At 33.2% G+C, this 15,335-nt stretch overlaps 1 protein-coding gene across 4 annotated transcripts in view; it reads left to right on the plus strand.

The window, feature by feature from the left end:
* The window catches only part of LOC149909287 (uncharacterized), an 81,084-nt gene that overhangs the window by 19,823 nt on the left and 45,926 nt on the right, over positions 1-15,335 (plus strand). Inside the window, exon 1 of one of the 4 annotated variants that reach the window (XM_090119015.1) lies at positions 7,191-7,283. The exons of the other annotated variants lie outside the window; for them this stretch is intronic. The gene's annotated coding sequence lies outside the window, so the exon portion shown is untranslated. Of the gene's footprint in view, positions 1-7,190; positions 7,284-15,335 lie in introns of those variants that run through there. 4 annotated transcript variants of the gene reach the window in all.

Here is a 15,335-nt window from a genome sequence, read left to right on the forward strand (position 1 = left end):
CCTTTATATAGATCGTTCTATCTATTTGTTACTCTTGTGGAGTTGTCTAGACTGCCTGAAATTCTGTGGGCGTATTTCGGGAATGTGATATTGTAGTGTGTTGATGAAACTGACTTTGGTCAGATGTAAGGACACGTGTTGATTGGTTTACACTTGGTGGAATATCCTTTGTTGTTGTTGTGTGCCAATAAACTTTGTTTTCTTGCTTTTTGAATTGAGATAGTATTGTGTTTATGAATCTGATATTTCGGCAATTCGGCAATCTTAAACGTTTAAGAATAAATAACATATTGTCCATGTACCTACTACCGAATTTAATCTTTATTAACCAAAAATTTAAATAAATAATAACCATAACAAAGACGTCTTTAAAATGTAGTTCGAAAATGGTTACGTGATACAAGTCTGCAGTTTAAACATATGTTTGTATTGTAAACACAGACGTAACGGTATTATTGTGTGTAGTGCCAGACGTCGTGTTGGATCGCTTGACCTTTGGGGTTAGGAGATAAATGCATGTGAACATCGCAACGAAGATTTGTGGTACCTCTGTCATATCAATTAATTAAATGTTCTCTGTTCTTTGTACTTTATGTTTCTTTAATTGATATTCTTGGAAGAACTTTTAATGATTTGTTGGATTTTTTTTTAATAGTCAAGGTTAGATACAGCATGTGCATGTACTTTTTTAAAGTGTGTTATTTAATGCTTGATAATGTCTATCTCACCTTTATGCATTATAGTCCGGGATCCATCGCCCATTTTTGCAAGTGATTACTATCAAGCTAATTTTTCGTGAGTAGCTTTATTTTGATGAGATGCCCAATAATTTCATGTACGAAACTCTCGATTGTGGTAGCTTACAGAGGTAACAAGGATAAAAATTTTTGATTTGACGGTTCTCAAATATTTATTACGCAATTTGTAGGACAATATGTCTGTTGAATTATAAAAGTATTAAATAAGTGAAAATAAAAAAATCAGCTGGTCATCATGATGATCATCAATCATTTATGATGACTTCGTTATCGATACACATTGGAAAGGGGGACTTTTTGATCAAACCATAGATTTTGTAGGACAAATATTTTTTCGAATAATTTAGATAATTATCTTGAGATTGAACAAAAAAAACATTCAGTTAGTAATTAATATTTGAGAACCATCAAATCAAAATATTTTATCCTTGTTTCCTCTGGTAGCTACCACAATCGAGAGTTTCATACATGAAATTATTGGGCATCTCATCAAAATAAAGCTACTCACGAAACATTACCTTGATAGTAATCACTTGCAAAAATGGGCGATGGATCCCGGACTATTACAATTGATAAAAGTCTAATCTCTAAAATCAAGTTTTCGTTTACTTACTCATACATATTTTGGTGAGTTGACTATTGTTGGATGCAAATTGTGAGTGACCGTTACACAAGTGCGGCCGGCGGGTGAAACTAGTTCAGATGCGGTTAGCCCCGTGAGTGACCTCGATTGTACTCTGTTACTTTGTTGTTGTTTTCGAGTGGATCTAGGCGCTAAATCTGTTTTCCCTATCTTGGGTATAAAAGGTCTATTGGTTCAGGATTACAAGGTGTTTCGATTTCATTTTGTAGGGAATTTGGGCGTAAGCATGGGTTGATTTTTTGTAATCCGGATTTTTTTATCAAAAGCTTTCTATAGCGTTATTAATTTTTAAATCGATAACGTATGCTGCTGAGTGCAGAAGTCTTTTTTATTGGTTGCTATTCGAAGTGAACTAATTTTATGTTGCAAAACTAAAGGGGATAAGAAGAACCTTGTACTAAAAACATCTTACAACATTTGAAATTGTACATCACGCTTATCGTTTCTGATCAGAAGTCTATAGGAAATACCCAAATAACTTGGCGGAAACCGGTTCATCAGTAAACAGTTAAAACGCATGTTGGCATGGCGTGTTTGGGTCGGTCTAATCTTGAGGTCAATTCAATTTGTCTCTAGGTGTGCGACTTTAAAAATGCGTTCAGTAAATTAATGGACGACGTGGTGATTTAGGTGGTGTTGTGGGTCAGGTTTTCAAGGTGAAAAGGGACGATAAAGGTTTCGTCCTTTGAGCTTCAGTTTTATCAATTGTCATGAATTGGAATCAAATCTGTTTTCATAAATGTGTAATAAGAGCATTAAATAAGAGAATATAAAGGATGTAGGAATGTTGAGTATTATGTTATTGCTTATAACAATACGATAGATAGATGCAGCAATTATTTTAGAATGCGCAAATATCTTTTCAACGATATAAAATATAGTGTACTGTGTAATACATATTGCATTGTTGGATATCAAGGTTATATCTTCGGCATTTACCCCATCGTACAAAAAAATACAAGCCTATAACTTCATCGTTATCGATTTAATGTTTTTTATTGACAAATCTAGAATCTTCTATAATATTTATGCTAAAATTATTCTTGCAATGTTTTATAAGGCTGCTAGTCTTGATTGTGGGTCCCTCACGCCGACAAAGCTGACGTCACGACACTGTCCACTTGCGTGTTTCGGGTCAACGCACTACAACAGTTTGCACACATGCACCAATTAGTGTTTAGTGTACCGAGCAACGAGCTAAGGCATGCCTAATGTTTTGGACATGGCAACAGCTCTTTATAAGAGTCAGACTGTGACCCACCTATAAAAACTACACTTATCTATTCAAGTAAAGTTTGTAATTTTGAGAATATCTGAGTATGTAAAAAGTGATCAGAAACGACGGAATGAACATTTTTCAAAGGATTCCTGAGTGCATAGCCTAAATTTTTCAAACGTTTGTAATGTGATATCGCAAAATTTCAAGAGAGAAAGTTCGAAGATGTCGAAATTTTTGATATAATGTTAAATTATACTGTTTCCAAGTTTCTTCTGGCAACTTCTTAAATGGATGGGAAAAGTTTTAACTATAGTGTCCCGTCATTACTTCGGAAAATGGAATATTCCACTTAAGATTAATGTTTAAATAAGTGCTAGAAACTAGCAAATTTATAAAATGTAAAGCAGATGTTTTAAAATACAATTACCATGATAATGTATTTTAAAATAAATTTACTTGCAAAGCGATGAACTCAACTGCAGATGTACCTACAGTCGAAAAACATTAAGAATACATTGACCCGGATATATATAATCTAGACTTGGCCATTTATCATAATATCTAAGGTGGGCAGAGATAAAAGAGTGAAATCGAATGTTAAAGAAATTCTGATTATTGTCAATGGTTCTGGTACAATTAGCCTTGGATTTATCTGTATCTATAGATAGTCTAAAAGGAAATCGGCATCCAAGTTTGTCAGTCTGTTATCTGCTTACTTCAATTTCGGATCCAAATTACTAGTAAACTATTTCCCTGACCTACGAAGTCGATGCTATTTTGAGCAGTAATATGAAATCTTATGCTTCTTGCTCGTTAGATACATTTATTTGCGATAAAATTAAAAAAAACATTACAATTTTTAAGTAGATGCTTTAGGAATGAAAAGGAAAGGATGACCAGCATATTGTAAAATCAATAAACTTAACGATATACCATTTCCAAGTACCTACCCGCATTTTGCGGGTTATGGCCTAAAGTTTTTATCAGTTCCGCGGTAAACCCTCATGAAATGTCTGAGACAGAAATTGAAGTAGTCATTTCTTGATGATGATGGAATGATTCGTTTCTTAAAAATTGTCTTAACTTGAAGATATTGAACAATTTCAAGACTGGAACATTAAGGCGAGTTGACTCATACTTAATTTCAGAAATATCACCAGGAACAAACAATGCACGTAGGTATTATACTTTTTGCAAACATTAAATAGAATTTCCATTTAATCTCATGTTATCAGTCGCCTACATGATAAACAAGGTAATTCCCAATTTTCTATGCTCGTAAAATCATTTAATCTGAATCATCGTTATTATTTAGAATGCTATCGTAGCAAATTAATTGTAAATCGATAAAGTTATCGAATTTACTGTCATTTAATCTTAATCGTAACATTCGAAAACTATTATTTATCGATATGATTAATGGTATTTGTATACGTTTGAGTTTTATTATTTTTTTTATTCGAGAAATGATTATTTCCTAGTTACACAATACACTCTAAATGAAAAGTTATTTACTTCTTTATTTTGATCGATTTGCTTTATTGTTTAAGTTAGTATTCGATCAAAACTTTCGAGTTAACTTGTGGCTTTTTTGCCATGTCAGATTATTTCGTTGCATTTTTAAGAAACAAATAACAGAATGGCAATTCATTTTCCGCCTTTAAAAATGTCCGTCGAGTTTAAATGGTTCTCTACTTATTTATAACTAGCTCTAATACAATTATATTTATTATCTCTTTTAATATTATAGTTACTGAGAAGTGCTTACGTTGTTAAATGTTTGTTACCAGGTGAAACGTAAGATAATGTATTTGTAATTGAACGTAGTGAACGAAATAGAGATATTGTTAATTGACGTCATAATAGGCACTTATGATAACAACGACAAGTGTTTTATTATGGCAGTATCTGATAATGCTTTGATAAACGTATTTGAAGTTTAATTTTATTTACGAGTGCATTACCTATCGTTCTTTGTTAATTTCGCTGTGAAAACAAGGATATTTGAACGTTTGTGTTTGAAATACTAATTGTATGCTAATAAGAGATGAAAGACGTTGTAATTAGAAATAATATTTACTAAAAAGATGAGACTTATAAAAAATTGTATTGTTTTATACGTATGTCGCGTAAGTGGGGAGTGTTTTCGAAACTAGAAGTCGTTTCAATTGGGTAGTTATTAGTTTCGCTTTTTTCTTTCCCTGGCAGATACTAAGAATAAGAATCCTTGTCCTATAGAACTGAAAAAGAGGTCTGTTATTAGTCCGGGATACATCGCCCATTTTTGCAAGTGATTACTATCAAGCTAATTTTTCGTGAGTAGCTTTATTTTGATGAGATGCCCAATAATTTCATGTACGAAACTCTCGATTGTGGTAGCTTACAGAGGTAACAAGGATAAAAATTTTTGATTTGACGGTTCTCAAATATTTATTACGCAATTTGTAGGACAATATGTCCGTTGAATTATACAAGTATTAAATAAGTGAAAATAAAAAAATCAGCTGGTTAGTAATCATTTATGATGACTTCGTTATCGATACACATTGGAAAGGGGGACTCTTTGATCAAACCATAGATTTTGTAGGAAAAATATTTTTTCGAATAATTTAGATAATTATCTTGAGATTGAACAAAAAAAAAACATTCAGTTGGTAATTAATATTTGAGAACCATCAAATCAAAATATTTTATCCTTGTTTCCTCTGGTAGCTACCACAATCGAGAGTTTCGTACATGAAATTATTGGGCATCTCATCAAAATAAAGCTATTCACGAAAAATTAGCTTGATAGTAATCACTTGCAAAAATGGACGATGTATCCCAGACTATATGTGTCCCACATAATTAACTGATACATTAAAATATATTCTCAAAGTGACAGGTGCTTTACATCTGACTTCTAATAAAAGGGATTTTTATGAAAATCCTCAACCGCTTTCGACCTAATCAAGGATAATTAATTAAAATCAAGCATATGAAATGTTCCCACGGTGCTAAGTGTGTGGCAACTGCAATGCCCATATGTTCGTAACAGATGTTCGGTCGGGAGCAAGTGGTCCGTTCTGCAATCGGTAGGGCTTAATGGGCTCGGTTATCAGATGTTCATTATGGATGCAAAGTCTGATTTTTTTGAGTGCAGTAGTGTGTTGTGTAATTGGGAAGGATTTTGTTGTAGGTACTGTAAATGTTTTAACAATTTTCAAATTTCTAGTTTTTATTGGCAGATGTGGTGGAGGTGCGTTTATTGTTCTATATTTTGGACAAGTAGCTCATAGTGTAGATAAATTTGAGGCGAAACTAATTAATAGCGAAAATAAATAGAGTGCAGTGTTTGTTTTTCTCAAAATTGACAATATAGTTCTATTTCGTGAATGTACTTCTGTAATTTAAGACAATTTAGAGTCCATTAGAGATGGATTAAACCAATGCACCTACCTGGTGCTATTTTAATTATGTTAGAATGGAAAACATGACATCTCTTACAAGTACGATAGTTTCAGGTATTTCGCAATTTCTACGTTATTGTGAAAAACTATTGTCCGCTGGTGCGTGACGGTGCATAACATGTTTACGTGTTTGTTGTGTGTGTGTGTGTGTGACATGCGATACTTCCCTCGAATGTACTCGCGCCTCGTGACTGTTACACTATATATTGATAATAATTATTAATTAGTCATGTTGTACAATTTATAGGACTAGCGGCTCGTGATGGCCTGTGTGTAGCCTAATGGTGAAAGAGTTTATAAATCGATTGAGGTTGAGTTCATTCGTTCGTTGAGTGAAGTCTTTCATCTTTATAATATTTACAAAAAATTGTACCTGTTCATAGGTATAGTGGATATGTGGATATTTGCTACGTTTCATCACAGTTTCACTAACAATTCAGAAATCTGTCGCTTATCTAGTAATTTTTTGGTTTCGATTGGACATGGCTTGATTTTAAGTTTCTTTTGAAATTTTATATTTGCTCTAACTGCTACAGAACTAGTAGAAATAGTAATCTCATAAGAACCCCTTATTTAGAACATTTTTTGGTTTATTTTTTGCCATGTCAGTTTTTGTTATTATCTTCTGCTTTATAATCGTGAATTCAGTAAAACAAGCGCCTTAAATTTGGCCGTGAAATAAAAACTTTTCAGAGTTCCGTAATTTCGAGTCACGATTTTTCCTGATAACCAGCGGTCTAATGGGTATGTCAGGAAATTATTTCGAATTTAGAGAAAATCGGTATTTACTTTAGATTTATTATTTTTCAGTTTGTGTTTTGGAATATTTTTAGTTTAACATTATCGCCAAATGAAAAGGGCATCTTAACCTAACCTTATCAAATGGGGAACTGTATAAAGCAGAAAACGTGTACAATGAAAAGTTGGCGTCGCTTATCCGTCGATCAGTTGATTTGATACGGAACCAAAGCACGCGTGACCGACTCACATTTGTCGATTTTCGTACTTTAAAGAAACCGTGACCGTATCTCACCGACCGTCGAGTCGCGTTAGTAGGCGAGTTTTTGTCGGCGAAACAATTTCGGTCATCAACCGGCGCGGTGGCGTGACGGTCAGTTGTCGGTACTCGGCTAATTTTTCGCGGCTTTTTTGTGCGTCTTCGCTTCGTGATTCGGAGTTTTCGTAATGTGTTTTTGTGGTAGCGTTTTTTATTGGTAAATAGTTTTTGGTTTAGTGACAGCTGCTAATCGATATTTGAAACAAGTAAATTGTGCAACTGTGTAAATATCTTGTTATTGATATTTAACTGTGATCTGGTTGAATTTACAAAGTATCCTAAGTCTTCAAACGCATCGGCTGTAGGCTCTGTTACTTTTTGTCTCATCACAACAAAAATAAGCACATAATACATATTTGCTGACGTGACTGCATATTTAGCTAGCAAATACATAGATATCTTCTGTTTTTCATACTAAAAGAGATAGGTTTTTCATACTCAAAGTTCATAAATAACAACATGCTCTTTAATAACAGTATTAAATTGTCGTTGAAAGATTATATTCCAACATGTTGTTTTATAATTTATTGCTTCCAATATCTTACTATTTTCCTGCAATTTTTTACGAGGATTTAACTTTTAATAAAGTACATTTGCGTGAGATCGATAAAAGCATCAACTAAGTTTTTAGGAAACCAATTAAGGTTTTTCGTTTTCGTCCACAGACTAAAAATAACATCCATCATTCAAATCAAGTTGATTTATAAATACCGTCTTGTGTGTTTTTAACTAAAGGGTTAAGTTTTATTGTTATGTTATTAGGAAATGGCTTGAAATAAAACTCCTTAATACGATAAGATATCAATATATATTCAAGACAAAAGAAAAGGAATGTAACTACGCAAAAGTAAGGTAATGTTTTAATTTGGGAGTTGATTAAGAAAGTTTTGGTATGCTCCTGAAGCGCGAAATTGTAGTTCACGGTTGTTTTGGTAATAATAACTTTGTATTCGACTAGACGTAGATACTTATAGTTCGTTTTCGTGTGTGATATCTATGAAGGACTCTTCCATTTGCTGATGACGATATGATAACGTAATAATAATTGTATTAATAATATAATAACTAGGTAGGCGGGTTTATATTTCCAAGCGTACCTACTCCTAAAGTCAATTGGAATATGGAGAAAATGTTATGTATTGATAGCTATTTACTCTTTAGTTGGTATAGAGTAAGGATGAAGAGGTCTGATGTAATAAATCGTAGCAAGTTTTATGCTTCTTTGTCAAGGCAATATAATTCATACTGCGTCAGTCGTTTTGATTTATAGCTAGAAATAGGGACAAACGTAAATTGAATAGGGATAATTTAAGCTCGGGTTCGGGGTTTTCCTCCTAACCTTACGTAGGTTTGGTAATTGGAGCTGAGTAGGTAAGTGTCTATTATTAGATTGTTTTTTCCGCCCCGGGGTGTATATTAAAGTTAAGTGAGCTATTTGTAGGGTTCCGACTTTGTAGGAAATCTATAAGTAGTACAGGATTATTAGGATTTTCAAATTTCTAACTAGTGTTTTGCTAAACGTAGGTACCTACATTTATAAGACCTATATCCAAAAAATGTTGTGCTATCAATTCCACCTACAATTCTTCCTGTTTTCGTGTTCATCATGGTCTAGATTTCTTAGGCATAAGAAGGCATTACTCGACCCTCGGCTATTTGTTTTTCGTGATAGAAACTTATTACTGTTATTGACATTTCTTTGCAAAACTTGTAATTTCTGCTCCATCGTAATTTTCTAATAACACTCATACCTCATTAGTGTTTTTGTTTTTACTTACTCCTGCTCCTCTGGACTTCTCTAATTATACACATAATGCGTGTTACAAACAAGTCTTGTGATTGGTCCAATTCAGTAAGTACACCTGTAGATGGTGACGCAATCAACGCGCATCGTCGCGTGCGCCGAGGTCGCAGTGCCACGACGCGAGTTTTTGTTTGTGCGTACTGAAAATTGTGGTTTACTTCAGTTGTTAGTACCTAGTACCTACATTAGAATGTGGTTCGATAAGGATTTCTTGGTAGATAACGTAGTTGTTTTTAGATACAGAAATGGGGAGATTCCGAGATTGTCTAAATATATTTTACTAGTTGGTTTAGATTAGGTAATAGACTACAGGCCCATGTTGAAAAAATTATGGGTCATTTGACCCACCAGGTGACCTATCTAGAATGATATAAGAGCATAAAATAATAAGATTCAGCACTATGACGTCACTTGTAAGCTGTCCACCTGAGTGCAGATGAGAATTCGAAAGTTCAGGTGGAGATTTTCTCCCCTTGTCTCCATGATTTTTGTACGGCGTTGCGGAATAATGGCTTAAAAGCAGTATAGAAATAGTATGACACAGATGCCGTACAAAAATGGTGGTCCACAAAGTCGGCATTTATTTTTATTTTTCGACAGTTGCTGGGGTAAATTTGGTCATTTGATTTTGTACGGCATCTGTGTCATACTATTTCTATACTACTTTTAATCAATTATTCCGCAACGCCGTACAAAAATCATGGAGACAAGGGGAGAAAATCTCTACCTGAACTTTCGAATTCTCATCTGCACTCAGGTGGACAGCTTACAAGTGACGTCATAGTGCTGAATCTTATTATTTTATGCTCTTATATCGTTCTACACTCACCGGCACGGAAACTTGGCCACTTACAAATTTGCCGATAAAAAAAGGTTTGAAGTGCTTTTCACGATTTTTTTGTATGCAGATATGTTAACATATTACTTCTTTAATTTTATGTTAAGAAATCATTAAGTTTGAGAATAATCTTTTACCACTTTTTAAGAGATAGTCGAAATTTGTGATTTGTGCGGTTAAGCCGAAGTTATGAATTGTTCGTTTTAAACTTTTTTCGATATCGTTTATGCCGTTTTATGATATTGTTATTGTTGTGCTGTAGTCAATGATCATAACAAACAATAAAAAATGCCGCTAACATCTGAACAACCTGCACAGGCCATCACAATGTTAGACCAATGACTGCCGCAACATAAAGTACCTAATGTACAGTACGTACCATGATCAGCGATGAACTAGGCATGGAGATGATACTAGGAGACTGGCAGCTACACGTGCAGACCAGGAAGTGGAGGCGTGAGGTGCACATCAGCTCAAGAAGACCGCTTTATCGTTCAAGATATACTCAGAAATGGCTTTCTGACAGTTTTTGAGATACGCTACCGGCTCCAAAACACCAGGACAATAAATGTGAGTGAACAATCGGTGAGAAGACTAATAAAGGAAGTTAATTTGAAGGTTTGTAGACCAGCACGCCGTCCAGAACTCCTCAGGCATCACAGAGAAGCACGTCTTCGTTTTGGGCGAGAACATGAAAACTGGACCCACAGCCAGTGCGCTCGTGTGGTGTTCATAAATAAGTGCCAATGCACTTTACGAGCTTCTGATAGCCTTGAGTCAGTACAGAAGATACGAGAAGAGAGGTTTTCACCCATCACCACAACTCAAACGGCGATTTTTCATGGAGGGTCAATAATGGTATGGGTTAAATAAGTTTCGATGCTCGCACGGAGTTATTTATCGTAGATAATGGCTTAAATTTGATCAGGTACACCGAGTAAAATCTCCAGGAACATGTTCAGCCCTAATACAGGCTTATCAGTGAAGAAAATTTGCTACTAATACACTATAACGCACATCCGCGTGTCGTACGATGCGTATAAGAGTACCTTCAAGAGGTTATTATTGAAAAATTGGAGTGGCCAGCTCGTATCCCGGATCTTAATCCAGTAGAACACATCTGGGACATGCTTAAAAAAAACATAAAGTTCGATTCTAACCCAGCACAAACGGTAGATGAGCTTAGAAATACAGCTGGGGCCGTTTGGTACACTATAGCTCAAGAGGACATCAAAAAATGTCTTCTAGAGTATGCCAGAAAGGATGCAAACAGTGTTTAAGGCAAGAGAAGGAAACATACAATATTAAAAAGGTTCATTTTTTGATGTAAACGCTTTTTCCTAATTTTTGTGCATTTTTGAAGAAATCATTTAAATTTCACAGAAAAAGCGTAAATTCTTGTTAAATTCATATCTGCGCGGTAGAACTTATTATAAACTTCCAATTATTACTAAAAGTTTGTAATAACATTAAATTATCTAGTTTTGATTAAATTTTTATTAAATTTTGTAGTAGAAAAGAAATAGTGTAATTTTTCGCAGAAATTTGAAGTGGCCAAGATTCCGTGCCGGTGAGTGTAGATAGGTCACCTGGTGGGTCAAATGACCCATAATTTTTTCAACACGGGCCTGTAGTCTATAATTTGAATATAATGCTGATCAATTCTACATTCTGCTGTAGGTATTCTTGATTTTATTTAAACGTGTCTAGTTTTTAATGTAACACTTATGTTTCTTGTTAAATTCTTCCCGGTTTGTTTGCAAACAATTCCTTAAAGTTGAAAATAAAACGTTTAAACTGTATATAAGTAATTGTTAAAGTCATATATTTATTCATTGAGGTATTTAAATATAGGTACCTACACATGATGATGGCTTGATTTAATTGCAAATTCGTCTATTATAAGTGGATATATTTTTGTATGTTTAGAAGTCACTTTGTCATACAAATTTATTTACATATTTCAGATTCTCTACACTCTACAGTGTTCTGTGTTATAAAATAAGTCTTGGAGATAAAAATTTAAAGTATTTCATCGATTTTGAAAAATAATGAATAAATTTATTTCCTTATACTGATGATAACAGTAGTATTCTGAAATTGTGTTTTAGGATTCATCTGATTTTGTAAGATATTTTGAAACATTGGACTAATATCATAGTTTCAAAATATTATGTTAGTTTATACACCTACATTATATAACAACTCATCGACTTGGTTTTTTTTTTAATATTTTCAAAGAATTTGTATAATAATTGTAGTTTAAATGAATAGTTAGGAAATTTATTGATGCAGAATATATTATGTATCAACATGTATACAACTATTTATCTTCTAATAACTTTAATTATACATACAAACAGATAAGTAGCGTGGGGTAAAAATAATAATAATTTATATCGAACAGTTTTCCCAATTGGATTTTCCTATATTGATTTGACAGGAAATTAAAGAAAGGGCTGTGGTTCTCAAAGTTTAAAGAGGGGTCACCAAAAGTTTCCTATTGGATATTATTTTAAATATTAATTTGTCACGTGGTAAATCAATAAATAAATAATCGAATCTTCAGACATGTTGCCTATAAAAAGCAGAATTTTGTCCTATTTTAAGAAAATTAGCATAGATTTACACTTTATAATAACGTAAATATTGCAACACAAAAAAGAAAGTTTTTAGTCTCGCGATGTGATGTTGGAATTGTTTATGCTTTTCTTTTTGAGCATTTTTAATGATATGAGGTAAATACTGGGTATCAAATTTAATGGTCAGATATAAACTATTCATTGTTATTTTATGTGCATTAACTATTCATTATTTTAATTCTGTCGTATTAAAGTTGTTTTCAAGTAAATAAAAAGCTGTTTTTGTCTCTCAAAAGTGCATTTTAAAGATTTACTGTTTGTGAGGAATTATAATTATACTTACCGAGTTACCGACCTACGTTACCTACACAGATTCGATTCTTATGTTTGTTAAAGTTTAAAAATAGTATTCTCATCATGGATTACTATGAAGTATGAATCTTGACAAACATTATAAAAAGAAAGAGAAAATAATATTTTTAAAATCGCATTATTAGGTAAAACATTCACGTCTTTATTATGTTAAAATTTACGACCATTAATTACTATAGTTTCGAAGTAATTGTTGAAACTGGTATGGATATACTTAGTTGAACGTAAGTTATGACGTCAAGATTGCATGTGTGTGTATGTGAATTGAAAAAAAACATTGTTTTGTTATGTGTGTATGTGAGTGTTTAACATGAACAATTTGGCTACATTGCGTAGGATTTTAAGTAAATAATGTTTATTATATTTAATTGTAGGTAGTCTAGCAGTGGGAAGATTTGAAATTTCATAATCTATTAATAAAGATTATCACACTTTCAGTTTTTATTACTGTTGCGCTTAGCTTCTTTTTATTAGAGGAAATGTCATAACTGTTGTTGCATAGTGCATACGTATTTTGTATGTGTTGATGAAAGTTAGTAATTGCACAACTAGGAAGATGAAAATATAGTATATGTTTGGACTTATATCATCTGTAGATATAATAGTTTGCCCTATTTATGGTAATTACTTTGTATTTTATTATAATAAAAAAGATAGTCAACAAGCCAATCACTATTTTATGTTAACAGTAGATACATATTATAATTATGTGCTCGTATTTTAATTTATGTTTGGTTCTCTATCCCATATTAACGATAAACACGTGTGAGACACACTTAACCTAACCGCTATCAAACTAAAGTTAAATTTGAAAGCTAACGACCTCTTACATCAGCGGCGCTAATGCATCTCCTATCGATGCACTAAAACGTGTCCCCATTATGATAGCGAGGCTTAATTAATTGACAATTAAGTCCCCTTTCCCCTCACTTTACCCCTTCCCCTTCCCCGCTACCCCCCCTTGCCCTCTCAAGAACAATCCCCCGTAACGGTTAGCGGCTGGCACTCTGCCAAGTAGGTACGGTATTACGCGAAATGACTGCCTGTTTTATATCGGATATACGTTGTATGATCTCGATTCTTTAGATGCGAGATTGTAGGCCGAGAGCCTGTGATCGAGACCGTACTTTGTGGAAGTATTGTGAAAGGAGGAAGCTTGAGGACTGGTAGATGTGGCTTTTTTTGTTGGAAAGTGACGTGATTTGAAAGTTTTTGGTTCCGTAAAGGTATAAGTTCGTAATAGTAACAATTCGTGTTTGACTTGAAGGTTCTGTTTGATAACATAGATAAAACGAACACTGATTAATTTTTAAAATCTCTGTAGGATAGCTATGAGTTTGTTTATATTAGTTTAATTTAAACTGTAAACATATTCCAAATAGTATTGCACGACTCATGATGCGAAGCATCAGACAGTGCTTTACGATCGAAAAATTTTTTTCGCCTCATTTTTGCAGCTATTCTTATTATTATAGCCTTGTTAGTTCACGGAATCAAGATATTTTGCATACTATTGTCGAGATAATTTAATGGAGATTAATCCCATAAAAATTTACTTCAATAGAATTGGAAAAAAACACCGAAATAGGTCAAAAAATTTTCCTGTCCGTCATGTGTGAAACCTGAAAACACTATAACTTGTGAAAAAATCCATCATTTGAGTTAAATTTTTTTTTTTAAATATTCTAATCGACGATTGTAGGTCACTGAATGCGAATGATTAATTAATTCAGTGTCGTTTGATTGCAATTAATAAAAAACGAAAACTACAAGACTGTATATCTATATATATATATTTTTTTTTATATTTCATAATTAAATGAGCATTATGAGTCGTGCACTTTTGGATTTTCCAAATTTTATTTTACCTTACCTTCAAGACTGAAGACAACGAAGCTACATTTTCTACATGCTACATGTTCTAGGAAGTTTCGCAAACAAAAGCCTAATAATATAAGTCAGCTCTTACGCTACACTGTAGTTGTGTGTTTTCCATGAAAATGAGGTACATTGAGCGGTGTCGAAACCGTATACATCGTCTGTACTGAAATTTATAAATACCTTTTGTTCTTCAAGTACTTAGGATTATGGCGGCCTTTCTTGAGATTGGGAGGAATTTATGTCGATGAAAATGCGATGGGAAAATTTGGTCGACTTAATTTAACTAAGTAATGATAAATGGAAGTGAAATTGTCGAGGTAGCTTAAATCTACAACACTTCTTCTATTGTTCACAAAAAATGTTGAAAATTATATCCGATTTTTAAGACTGTTAAGTCGTAAGTTAAAATGTATATCCTCGAGTTCAAGTAGCTAATTTAGTTGAAAGTATAAAACATAACAATCAGTGCTGATTGCAAGTTATTTATTGCTATTTGCAACTCAAGATATTGATCTAATTACACGCTAATCGCTTCTGACGGTTTAGTAAACTGAATAGTTTTTAACTTTCATGAACTGGCTTGAAAAGGTTCTTATTTTTATTTCTGACTGTATGCATGAAAGCATGTTTTGATTATTAGAGTCTTGGTCCAGTCATCTGGAAGTTTCATTGTTTAGATTGTTAAGATGATCAGCTAAATTCTAGTTCTGATTGTTCATCTATTTTCTAAAC

The sequence above is a fragment of the Colias eurytheme genome, chromosome 3 (genome assembly GCF_061535395.1).
Source record: "Colias eurytheme isolate Ceu_HAF_F1 chromosome 3, ilColEury1 Martin Lab GWU primary, whole genome shotgun sequence".
In the NCBI taxonomy this organism is placed as follows: domain Eukaryota; kingdom Metazoa; phylum Arthropoda; class Insecta; order Lepidoptera; family Pieridae; genus Colias; species Colias eurytheme.